The 14,175-nt window shown below is 37.9% G+C and overlaps 1 protein-coding gene across 1 annotated transcript in view; it reads right to left on the bottom strand.

Annotated features, from left to right (window-relative positions):
• The window catches only part of hs2st1b (heparan sulfate 2-O-sulfotransferase 1b), a 164,744-nt gene that overhangs the window by 124,697 nt on the left and 25,872 nt on the right, over positions 1-14,175 (bottom strand). The gene's annotated exons all lie outside the window — the stretch shown is intronic.

The following is a 14,175-nucleotide window of genomic DNA, read 5'->3' as shown; positions in this document are numbered from 1 at the left end:
GAAACAAACTCAGCTTTCTCCTGAAGAGGCAAGTTCTGGTCTTTATTCAAAATGCACCAAGAGGGAGTGTGGCAACAAATTAAAAAAAACTACATCCAGAAGTATTCATATACAGACACAATTCCACATTGAGAGAATCAACATTGCTCTGTTGCCAGTGCAGCTTCCCACCTGGAACTCTACCCAGGTACTTCCTATCTCACCTTCAAGACCTCTCCAGCCAAACCTTTCAATCAGCAGGTGATTCCAATCAATGTCACATCCTTCATAAAACAAACTGGATAAGCCTAAACCAACTACTTCAACAAAAAGAAAATGAGGCACTACAAACTCACAAGGAGGTTATTAAAACAGAAATTGTGATTTCACATTTAGTCTAGATACAGAGGCATGAAACACTGCATCTTCTAATGTCCCACACCAGGGCAAAATGTCCAATAACATCCATTATTCATAACGCAATTTCTGCAAAATAAACCACTGCCTCAATATTAAGCAGAAAACTGAAAATAATTATTAAAATGTGTTATTCATGGAGCAGAGTTTAAGATCAAGAGCAGAACTTTGATCTCAACAGGACGAGGTGTAGCTGTCCACATAAGCTGGGAGGAGACCAAAGTCACATCAAAGTCACAGAATATTTAATCCTTCAAAATATAATCCTTGTATAGCTGCTATTTATAGACAAAAAATGTCAAAAAGCCATCAATAGTTTTACTTGGATTGCACAAAAACTTGAGAAGACCAAAGATAGTGGCCAGCCTTTCCTTTCTGTGCCAAGAAGGCATTCAGGTGTGAGAGTTGAATGAATAATTTATGACAATCCTTCTTCCTTTCACCCTCTTCTCAATACTCAGAGGCAACAACGAGCCATGTGAGCTGAAATGAGAGATTCTTCATGAACTGACTCTGGAAGAGAGTGAGCTTGTTATATTTAGTATCTTTGTTTTGTCTTTATCCCTGAGATCATCTGCCTCACCACTGGATCAATACCTTCACAGCACGCAACACCGCATCTCAAAACAGACTGTTGTTACATAGTGGCTGTCATATACGTTTTTCTGTGAGCTTGTGAATAAGATATCAAAATGGGTGATGGAACGTGGCCAAGAAAGTTTTATTTAATTATTTCCAGTCTGAATTGAGTACCATTGTATCATATACATCAAAGCACCTCTCTGGATTTGAATAAACCTCACCAAACAAGGGCGATAATCACAGACAAATCACCAAAATTCAAACTTATTTTAATTATTGAATTGGCCGATACATTTTTCAGTTTGGCAGATTTGTTTCTTGAGGGCGCCAAAAATCACCTGCATGCATGTGAAGCAACTGAGACATGTAAAGCACCAGTCATGGTTAGTTTTGTTGTTATGTGCCACCATGTTACTACAATAATAGACCAGTGAGCAACACAGTCACATTTAAACGGTCTGCATATCAGAACCGTGGCAGATGCGTTTGAGCTTATAAATGGTAAATGGTCTGCACTTATATAGCGCCTTTTTAAGCCTTAACGGTATTCAAAGCACTTCACACTGAGTCTCATTCACCCATGCACACACACATTCATACATCAATGGTGACAGAGCTGCTATGTAAGGTGCTAGCCTGCCATTGGGAGCAACTTGGGGTTCAGTGTCTTGCCCAAGGACACTTCGGCATGTGGAGTCGTGTGGCCCGGGATTCGAACCAGAATCAGAAAATGTGATTGCTAACATGGACATGCCATCGATGGTTGCTGAACTACTGTGTGTACTGTTATTTTCTTCTTCTTCTATAATAACAAATTCTTCATGTGCAAATAAATTACTAAAATGTGAAGAATAAACAGAAATCAGAAGAAACTGCTTTCTACAATTTAAAATACAATATAATTTTTTTATTTATTACAAAAGTTAAAGTTTTGTGTGAAATTGATTATATATAGTGATAAATAAGAGTTTGTTAATTGTTTTAGTGATTTTATGTTATTTTATTTACTATATTAAATTGTGTAATTTATCAGCATTGACCACTAATTGAGATACTCTAAAGAAGTTTAGTATTGCTGCTAAAAACCTCAAGTCAAAACCTCCAACCAATATGCTACATTACAATTGGAGCACGAAACATGCAGTTTAAAAAACTAAACTCCAATCTTTTGGAAATGTTTAGAGTGCTTTCACACTAGCACTTTTGGTGCACACCAGAGGTCAAATTACGTTAAAGTTCAGTTCGTTTGGATAATGTGAATGCCGTTTTCCGAACTCTGGTGCACACTTGGTAACCGCACATGGGTCCGCTTGAAAAGGTGGTCTGGGGTACGGAAAGTGAACTCTTGGTGCGGTTAGGTGCAGATATGAACATATTCGAACCAAATCACGGAAGTGAACCCCTTGTGATGACATATAATTTGCGTCTTTGCAGGCTCTCAATCACAATTATTATGGTATACTGCATTTCTCATACCTGCTTGTGTCCAAATGCACCGCCTTCAGAGAGCAGCTCACATTCTTCACATCTCTTTCAACGCATCCGCGGGCTCGTGGCAGAAAAAATGCTAATATTCGTCACATCATTGCACATTCAGAGACAAACTATAATACTTCACTTAACACAGTGAGTTGTTACCTAGTTACAGTGGTAAATGGCTGCCACTTTTACTCACGTTGATGTAATCAACCACTTGTACTCACGTTGATGTTCGTAAACATAATATCATTTGAACGGAGACCAGCGCAGGCAATGGGAGGGGGAGGAAATTAACTCTGGTTCAGTCCAAGCAATCAAACCAAGTGTGAAAGCACCCTTAAGGTCCTATTATGAACCCTTTGAATCACTTCTGTATTATAATATAGCATAACTTTGCTCATAGCAGAACACTACCACTTGTTCATGCATTTGAATTGTTACTCTGTCATGCTATGTATTTTTACTCAAATACATTTTCAAAAAACAATTCATGTGTATTGTATATTTCATTTGTCTTATCTTTTGTTACCACAAACATCGTAAATAGAAAAACAACCCACTCCAAACTCCTGATTGACTGATATATTGTCCAGACCAATTAATTAGGCAATATTTTGACAATTTAAGATCATCGACATGTGGTTATCGCACCTAAAAACAGCCTTGTCAACCAATAACACATTTTCTGTATTTAAAATATTTTTAGTGAATTGATTACATATTGTGTAATATAATTGTTGAGTATTTTGTGTAATTCTCATTTGGTATTGTTACAGTTTATATTATGGCTGTGCAAATACAATCAAATCAATGTATTGTGACATATATTTTCTTACGATATTTTATTGTTACTTTAGATCCTATACCGATATATCATCTATAGCTATTTGCACTTAGCCGGTGCTTCTCATTGCAGTCTGAATCCGCATTATTCACTATTCCTCTTACACACTCTTGGCACCGTTACAATCCCAATCCAATAATTATATTTTGATGTATCGTGCTATACTGAATCGATTCATAAGATATGTATAGAGATACATATCGTGAGGTGGTTGGGGATTCCAAGCCCTTTTGTATTTATTGTATCATATCAGTAATGTCAGCTCCCCTGCTGTCTAGATATTGGTGTCGTTCATTAAAAGTCCCACATCTGTCGACCACTACTCCAAAACAAGCACCTTAACAGTTCGTTACTACTACATGTGAATGGTAATCTTCCTCTTACCCCAGCAACAGTGCTGTGAGCTTTGGACTGTGTGCGAGACTGCAGACGTGACAGGCCGGCTGGGATGGAGGCTGGTGTGATGTGTGGTTGGTGATGGAGAAGTAAATGTCTGTAAGAACACAATCACACAGTCTAGAAAATCCTCAGGCTTAGGGCACCAGGACGGCTGAGCGAGACAAGAATGGAAATGAATGATCTCAGACACGGTGCAATTCCTGGGTCAGCCCTGCTGCTATTCATTTCTGGCTATTCTCATTTAGCAATATTAAGGATAATAAATTTCAGCCCTGAAAAGTCCCATCAGTCTGAATTTCCTTATGAGAGACACTGATAAGTGGATTTCAGCTGTGAAATGGTTAGAAAAGTTTGTATTAATGAAATTGTGCAGCGGGAAAATGTTGCAGATGTGGTGGGGGGGGGTGCAATTAAACATGGTCAGAAGGACAGAAACAAGAAGACATGCTTATATACATGCAAATACTCAAGACACAGGTAAATCTATCATCAAACACACATGACGGAAATCCTATGAAGATATGTGGAAAACAAAACTTCAGACATTAGGAAAATGTATATGGTCAGCTTAGAAAAGCTTAAAGGGGTCATATAATGGTACATGCACTTTTTCAAGTTGATTGTACTGAAATGTGTGTTGGCTGTGCCTGTACACAACCATCCTATTATGATAAAAATCCATCCAGTGTTTTTGTTTTAATCTCCTTATATATTTTCCCCTGCCTCAAATCGAGCCGTTCGGCCGTGTGACGTCACACGGTCGGACGCCCCTCCCAGGATTGTTGATTGACAGCAGTGTTTCAACACAGACCCGCCCTCGCTCGTGAGCGAGCTGTCAATCATAGTCCGTCATCATTGTTGATACACTGGAGCAGAATGGCGCCTAAGCGATTGTGGTGTTCTGTTCTTCGGTGTAATAACGAACACAGCAGTCATTTTGATGTTCCTAAAACTGAACCGCTGAAGACGCAGTGGCTGAGTTTTGTTTATGATGGGAATATTCCCCACGAGCAACGTTAATGCGTTCATGTTTGCGTGAATCATTTTTCACCAGACTGCTTTATAAACGAGGGTCAGTATAAAGCTGGTTTTGCTAAGAAGCTGCTGCTGAAAAAAGATTCGGTACCAACTATTTATATTCCCTCTGCACCTCCAGAAGAAGTAAGTGTAACGTTTTATTAACCTTTATATTAATCTTTGCAAATCGCTTGCACGCTTCACAATGAATGTGGCTAATGTTTACACTCAGGGTACATTACGGCATGTTTTCCATAACGTTACGACGTTCTCAATATAATTCATAATCCCACGTTTATAATGAATAACGCGTTATTGGTTATTGTGTTATTAAAAACTGTGTACGCAGGTGTTACAGTTAACATGGTAACACTAAGTTACACCTGGTTTACTTGTATGTTACTGATTAAGAAGTAATGTCAAAAAAACAGTTATACAGCGAATAACTCCAGTACGGAGGGGCGGGGTGACCAAAGCTCATTATCATTTAAAGTCATATGCTCTGAAACGGCGTGCTGAAAACAGAGCTGTTTTTGAGCAGGTAAAATTAGTGTTTTCTTAAAATACTAATGAGAATTTTTAATAAAAGTATATTACAAAAGTTTTCATTTAGACCCTAAAGATTCGTATTAACTTGTACAAAAATGGCATTATATGACCCCTTTAAAAAAAAACAGCTTAGCTATATGGGGAAACTAAAGCACCCTAACAAAATTGTAGTTGTACCATGGTTCAGGGATGGTATCAGATGACATTTACCCATTGTGCTGCTTTACAACAGTTAGAAATTAACAAACTCAGCTGAACACAAAGTCTGGTCTGCTCTGGAAACTGTCCATTTACGTTAACGGCTCTTGTGCACTCTAAAGTCACATTTCAGAGTGCATCATCCCACTGTCACTACAACAATCAAATAGTTATTCTTGTCACATGAACACCAAAAGTGATTTACCTTTTTTTTTTTTTTTTTTTTTTGCTTTGACATCAGGGCTCACCAACAATGTACCAGCTTAAATGGCACATTATATTACTACAAACTTTCATGGATCATTTTTCTTATAATCTTGATTTTGTAAATGACTACATTGAAAAAATGTCTGGCTTCACTGCAAAAAGCCTGACACTGCTGATATCTGTTAAGACAGGCTATGTTTCTTTATTTGGGAGAACTGAAATCAGTTTGAGATTTTCAAAATCATCAACAGAACATACTTTGCATAACATATTTTAACGCTTAAAAGAAAGCAGATTTTTATCTCAAACATGTAATGTATTACGCACAATGTGTTTGACGTGAGACCTACAGATCATTTGGTTCTCACTGCATTCATCAAAGGTATTTTCAACATGGCTCTCATTATTGCACTGTGAAAATGGCATCAATCCAAACACTAGGGATGATAACTGACAGACAACAAACAGAAGATTTATACCATTCTAGCCATTATTGTGCAACAGAATACATTTGTGAATTATAGTCAATCTAACCAAGAAAAAAAAGAAACTTTCACTATTTTAAGTTAATTTCACTAATACAAAAGCAACATGTTTTTTTTGTACCATGGTAATTAAGTATTTTGGATTTGCATGTAAATACTATGGTACATTTTCCATGATGGTACTACCATGCTGTGTTTTTGTAAGGGTTGGGTTGTGAAAAACAAACTCATGGACATCAGAATTGTTTTACATGCATGTGCGTGCATTAACATATTGCTAGTTTTCATGGTTTTCAAAATCATTGCTCTTGTTTTTGTATTTCTCAAGCATGACATGCAAGTAGTGACTTGCTTTGCTCAATTTTGAAACCGTTAGGAGAAACAGGCTGAATGAAAACCCGTTCATAAAAAGGTACCATCATTAGCAATGGCCCAGGCGAGTTTTTTCTTAGAGCTGCCGCCTTTGTGATAAGACTGAGGGGAAGTCTCTGTGGCACAATAGAATGAAGCACACAGCAAAATGAGAGGCAGTTGTCAATCATCCATTCCCTTTTTCCCCCTCTACCCCAGTAAACACAGCTTTGCCAAGGAGACCTGCAGATTGAGCAGGGAATCCACTACAGAACAAGAGGTATTCCAGTGTAAGGATAAAGGGGAGGAGCGGAGAGGGAAGAGAGTTGGAAAATCCATTGAGCTGCTCCCACACTGGCCTCTATGGGTTTCCTGCTTTCAGATTCAGTCTCTGAGTGGCTACAACCCACTCTTTTTAAAAAGGATTTCTATTCATAAAGAGGGGGGTTGTGGCAGCCACATCTTGGGAGACGAAAAAATTATATCTTCAGTGGAAAATGGCCTTTTATTCAACATATTCCACCAATGTCAAAACATTCAAAAATGAATACTTAATTCTATAGTGTAGATGTGACATGTCAATCATCATTGAGATTCCTTGATTTTATTTATTTACAATGCAGATACTTGTGCGTCTCCTGTTTGTAAAACAGTAGCAACAATTATAAGTGTCAGATTTAATTGAAAAGGCCTTTAGTATACAATGCAGCCTTTAAGAGTTTAGCATAGATGTACTTTTGACATTTGTTATTAAAAAAGTTCACCCAAATTTGAAAACCGTCATTATTTAAACCCCTATGACTTTCTTTCAAGGAACACAAGGAATAAAAAAAAAAAAAAAGTCTTCACAGGGTTTATTTGACATACAACGCATGTAAATTTTGCTCGCAAGTATGTCAAGATAAAAAAAATACAATAAAAATAATTGACAGTAAAAGTGACAGGACCAGATATGAGCATGGTGGCATGACTTTGCCAACAGCGAGGAGCATTATTTTTATTTATTTTTTAAATCAGAGTGTCATTGTTTTCTTATGCTCCAAGAGTGCTCCACTAATGCTCCATCATGACCTGTTAACAGCCAATAATGCACCAAGAATTTACCTTTTTTCAAGCAGTATTAAACACCATTGACAAGAAAGAAATATGTCATTCCTGATATTATCAGAAAGAATGTGATTAAAAAAAATACAATGATCTAGCATCTAATGGTCAGTAATACATACCTGTCTCCCTTATTAAATATTTTGAATATCATCTGTTTAATCTAATGCATCGCCATCTCAATTGTATTGCGACAGGAGTGGTTGTGGCGTAGTGGGCTAAAACACATAACTGTTAATCAGAAGGTCGCTGGTTCGATCCCCACAGCCATCACCATTGTGTCCTTGAGCAAGGCACTTAACTCCAGTTTGCTCCGGGGGAATTGTCCCTGTTATAAATGCACTGTAAGTCGCTTTGGATAAAAGTGTCTGCCAAATGCATAAATGTAAATATACCGCATTAAATAGAATTGAACTTTTAATGACCTTAAACACCAACTGAACAGGACACATGCACTATATTCAAAGTCTTCTGTATCAATATGATCGCTCTGAAAGATGAAGAGACTGAAATTTAAATCCTCATTGACTCTCAAATCAAAATTATATAATTAATAAACTCTGTAAATCAAATATGGTGGCTTCAACAATAAGCTCAACCCTAGCGCCATGTGATTTCACGTACGAAAACACGTATTAAATACAGTCATAAAAACTGAATTATCTGTAAAAGATGAAAAGTCACCGAATTTGACAAATTTGGGATAAAATATATGTATGAATGCACAATGAATAAAAAAAATAAAAAAAAAATAAAAATCGCGATATGTTTTATTGTGAAGATTAAACCACAAAAGGCTTGTAGTGATGCACAGAAATGAAAATTCTGGGCCGAAACCAAAAATGACTTTTTTTAATACCTATTTTAAAATAGTTTTTTTTTTTCTTAAATATAATTGTATTAATATTAAACTTTTTAATTAATTCCATGAATTTAGTGAATCTGAATTGAAAAACTACAAATCATTAAAATTATCACACTTTTATTGAAAGTAACTGTGGCAGGGCGGAGGGCGGGGCCGGGTCGTGATCCTATGCACCCGGTCCCGTATTAGGCTAATTATGCCTCCGTGAGGATTAAAGGCTGACTGCAGGGGACCGTGCGGCAGAGAGAGATTGTTTACGGACATGTCCGTCATATGTGTGTTTGTGTCTTCTTTTAAGTTTATCATTAAACTATTATTTATATTGAAAAGCCGGTTCTCACCTCCTCCTTTCCATTGAATACCTTTACACTGGTGCTGAAGCCCGGGAAGGAGGAGGGATACGCCGTAGTAGAGTTCTCGCCACTACCGGCCACCCCAACGGAGCAGCCGCGGCCATCTGCCGGGGGACGAGGAGCCCAGCCACCTGAACGAGGACAATGGCCGCCGACCGCGAGGGGAGAAGGGGCTCCTAGCCGACCGCCTGGAGCGGTCAGGGCCGCTGCCAGGGGCGCAGGAGTCGCCTACCGGCCGCTGAAACGTGGCAGGGTTTAAGACCGCTGACCGCGAGCGGGGAGGGGCTCACTGGTGACCACCGGGAGCGAGATAACCGCTGCCAGGGGCGGGGGAGACCCCTTCTGTTCCCGGAGAACGCAGCGGGGTGTTCCGTCCGCCAGGGGCTGGAGGACTGCCTCGGATCCGCCCAGAGAGGCGCGGCTGTCGTCCGATAGAGGGTGGAGGAGTGGCCGAGTAACAAGCTGCTGCGTATCGGAGAACTGGCGAGTAAGAGTTTTTTTTTTCATCTCTCTCTCACCTTTTCCCTCTTTTAAATTTTACAGTTTTGGGGGGTACTACCCTGTTAAAGGAAGTACCCCCCATTTTAACTATTTCTGTTTCCCTCCCCTTGTCCCCTCCCTCGCCCAGGTAGATGGGGATGACCTGCCGGCAGACGGCGCAGAAGGCGCGCCCTTCCCCAGGGAAAGAGGGTGTACGTCAGGCCGGGGGCTCCACAGCCTGAGAGAACGAGGGAGGAATGTGGCAGGGCGGAGGGCGGTGCCGGGTCGTGATCCTACGCACCCGTTCCCGTATTAGGATAATTATGCCTCCGTGAGGGTTAAAGGCTAACTGCAGGGGACCGTGCGGCAGAGAGAGATTGTTTACGGACATGTCCGTCATGTGTGTGTTTGTGTCTTCTTTTAAGTTTATCATTAAACTATTATTTATATTGAAAAGCCGGTTCTCACCTCCTCCTTTCCATTGAATACCTTTACAGTAACATACCAAAATTGGACAGAAAATATATTATTCTTTATTCAGTTCTTTAACAATCAATTTAACAGATTTTTCTTTGACCATTTATCCAATAAATGTAACGTTCTAGAAAAAGCTAATGCTATGCAAAACAGCAGTCAAGTAATTAACTTAGCTGTTCTATGATAGCATCTTGCAAATACAAAAAGTTTAAATATGCTACACAGTCATTTTAATGATAACAATAGGCAGAATACAGAACAGCAGAGGGCCTCTATTCTGTTTATGTAAACATATTTTCACTTTAATATAAAATTATTGCGCAAAACAGCAGTAATTGAATTAAAACCAAACTCAACTGTAAACGACAGATGTAGCCTCAAGTGAAGAACAAAGTTTTGCAGGGCTAAACAAATTTTAATGTAATTGATATACACATAGCAAATTGGACTGCTTTCTATTTAAGTAAAAGTGTCAGGTTTCTCTTCAAGAACAAAAGTTGCTCAGCTTTTTGGCAACTCAAGAACATGAGATGGTGCACTGAATAGTCTCTCTCTCTCTCTCTCTGTGCTGGTGCTTGGGTAGATAAATACCTGCGTGCAATCCACGCAAACAATGGAAAGCGATCTTTGTGAGTCAGTTGTCAAGAGGAATCTGGCGTTCGCAATATGAGCGTGAAACAATCGACAGTGTTCTGTAACTGCTTTCGGGTCCTTGAATAACGTATAACGTGCGAGGAAGGGCACACGGTGGACTTTCTGGTGCCCTCCTAGGTAAAGATGGTGCCCTCCTAGGGAGTCGGTGTCCAACGCAGACTGCGTAGTATGCGTATAAGTTGTGGCGGTACTGCTTATTGATATTATATAGTATATCCACACCGCTGACATCAGCCTTTGCTTGGTAGCGACCCGATTATGATTAGATTGATCGAGAGTGAAACCTGAGCACTGAGGGGCAGGGAGGCAAATATATCGGCTCATATTTTTGGCCTTTTTTCTCTTTCGGCCAAAAAATGTCATTTTCGGTGGCCGAAATTTCAGTGCATCCCTAATTTTTTGTAAGATGTTATTCAATAATTATAAGTCTGCAAGTGCTGCGCGCTTCAAAGGGAATGTGTGAAGCCAGCCACTCCTACACTGAAAACCTCATGAGTATCTAGCACTCTGTGTATGTAATGAATGACAGAAAGCAGAGCGTTTATTAACCTTGAAGCTTGCAGCACATGCAGACTATATATTTATTAGATTATATTTCTTTAATAAGAATGGGGACTTGTTCTTTTAATTAGTCAACCTCCCACTTACACTTTAAACATTTAATGCAGTATACAGCAGTGGATCCCAAACTGGGTGCCACCACGACTGGCTAGGGGTAATGTGGAATCTCTTCTTAATTCAATATTTTAATAGCCAGATGTTAAAAGTATCAGCAATACCTGCACACTGTTTGAATACATCCGGCTGATTTCAGGTTTTCACATGCGCACTGTATTTCTGCATGTGCTGTTTAGAGCACTCGCATTTCGTAGTGAATGCAGCTGTGCATGTGAACAGTCAAATGCACTTCTTGGTAAAATGTCCCTTCTTGACACAATACTAATGTTAGCACAGTAATGTAATATTGAAACATTGTAAGCAGACGGGACAAAAATGCGTGCCATCTCGTTGCAATATTAATGTAACACCCGTTAATGAATTACGTGAGTCTAAGCAGACTGGACAAAAATCGTATATATCAAATATGTGCAATTTGTAAATGCAGACAAATAAACCTGCTGCCGTCTGTATAGGTCTATCTTTAATTTGAATCAAACACCAACATTGACAAGAAAAAGTGTTTGACTTCTGAGTGCATCAAATCAGTATTAATGTATATTTAAATCACAGAGTAATGATATTTTTTACTTTGCAATATATTGTATTTTTAATGTATAATTATTTTTTTGTTTATCGGCTGTTGTTATTGAAAAACCAAAAGCACTGTTGACACGGTTTTCTATTTTATTACTTTATGTTTAGAGGTGTGAATCTTCACTGGCCTCACGGTTCGATTACAATTCAAAGGGTAATGATTCGATTATAAAACGATTCTCGATGCATCATGATGCATCTTGTCCTTCAATATCTTTCTTTTTTACTCTATTTTTTTCCCTTTCAGCTTTTTATTTAACAGCAGTTTTAAAAATCAGCACATTTCATAAACTGGCCTTTTACATTCAGTATGAGCTGTGAACAAAACAGGAAACATCCACAAGATTAAATAAATCTCAGTTTCTTTCTTTAGAACCTTTTAAAAGATCTCTTAAAAGCACAAATAAAATATTGGTTCTCCATCAAAACACACTGAATACTATTACTTCAACTGATTATATTATTATTTTTATTAGAAAAAAAAAAATTAAAATGAAAACATCACCAATATCTCCCGAACCGCTGCCTCGCCATTATTTTCTTCAGTGTTTTCCCCCGTTGTGTGCAAATCAGTGCAATTATGGATGCTAGCTCGTCTTTCGTGTTGTTTGTTGGCTTCTTATCACGAATAAACTCTCCCGTTGCTATGTGTGAGGGTTTGTGAAAGAATGTCTGGATTGTAGTTTCATTCGGGCACAAATTATCATGTGTTTGATGCAGCTGGTCTGCAAACAGTCGTGTTTGTGCACTTGACTTTAGCGTATGCACTTAGCTCGCCTCTTTGTTTCTACATCTGTCTTTGGCACGCACCACTGCCCTGCCATGATTTAAACTGACCTCAGAATCGATTCGGATTCTTTTGAGACATTTTTTTTCAACAGCTCTATTTATTTTATTACTGGCAGAAAAACATGAAAACTACCTTGTTTTAATTTAATTTGTTATTATTAATATATTTATGTATTTATTTTTCCATGCTGGAAAAACACACTATAAAAGGGGTGCCAAAGTTTTAAAAAAAATATTTGGTACTACTGGTATACAGTAAAAAAACATTTATACTGTAGACTGCTTTGTTTGGAAAATGTTAATAAAATAATTGTTACATACGGTTTTCTTTTCTAAGAAGGAAATAAATGCATTTCTACAAGAAGTATAGTAACATTTCAGCACTTTCAAAATCTGCAAGTACTTATGAAAAATCATGTAATTAAATATTTGAATAGAAACTTTAGCCAGTGCTTGACATTTTTGTGTGCAATGTGGGCATAAAGGCAGATACTACCTCCACACACACACACATATGACAGATGAACCAAGTCCTTCTCAAGCTAAAATTCATGAGCAAACAACCACATTGCTTAGATAGATCAAATATCAACTCCAACTGCACCTCTCACTTTAAATCATGGCAACGATAAGATTAAGCTTCTGGATGTCTTCCAACACCCTGCAGCTTAACAGCAGTTAAAATTGCTTGAAACAGTTGGGAATTTCTCCAAGGATGTAAGTGTTCCAGCTGACAATGATCTAAAAAAAAAAAAGCCAAGGTGAACTTCCATCTATAATAGAGAAGCACGTGAACTTGTGAACTCCTGCAAAATTAGGGCATAAAAAAAAACAAAAGTCTGTATACAGCACCTGGACAATAAAATGACTGGTTGACAGTCTGTCTGGGCAGACATAAATTCAGATTTATAAAATAAGCTGCATATACAGAGCCTGTCACACTGGATTTATCAAAAATAATGTATCATTTAGTTTTCAAATGTAAAGAAATGCTCAATTTATTGGTGACCATATTGGTTACAGCCAAATTATTTTTGTTTTAAATGATCCGCATCTGCCTCAAATATTGGAAGCCTTTTTTTTTATTATTCCAAATAAATATTTTTTATTTGTTATCCATTTTACATTGATCTTATATTACATGTACAAAATAATGTTTTATTGTGCAATTACTCGCAGCATGAATAAAATATAGAAAGCTTTATTTTTTTTTTTAATTATGCAAAACTCGAAAATACATACAGTATTATTTCAAAGCAGTGTTTTTTATGTTACTGGCCATAACACAAAAATAATTACTGCATCGTCCAAAATGAATCAATTTAATAAAAATGTGCAAACTAAACTGTATAGGGAGTAATTTATTTGAGCATTATGTTAAGATATGCCTTGTTGTGATTTTTAATGAGCAGCAAATAAGACCATAGATAGTGCCATTAACACCTAGGCATGAATCATTAACAGCTACGTTGAATTACCAAGTTAATGTTAAATTGTTAACTGTGGCTAGGCTTTGTAGGCCAGAGCTGCACACAAGACACTGAAGATCATACAAGACAAACATGCAGCGGTTCAATGAATTTTTCACAAGCAGAAAGTAGGTCAATATGTCTATTATCAGTAACAAAATAAAATCTACTCAGGCTATGCCTCTACAAAAATATACTCACTGGTTATCAAACTCATATTCCA

Source organism: Xyrauchen texanus, chromosome 7 (assembly GCF_025860055.1).
Source record: "Xyrauchen texanus isolate HMW12.3.18 chromosome 7, RBS_HiC_50CHRs, whole genome shotgun sequence".
Taxonomy (NCBI): domain Eukaryota; kingdom Metazoa; phylum Chordata; class Actinopteri; order Cypriniformes; family Catostomidae; genus Xyrauchen; species Xyrauchen texanus.
Note: the sequence above shows the minus strand (reverse complement) of the source record. Positions and strands in the feature narration are given on the sequence as shown.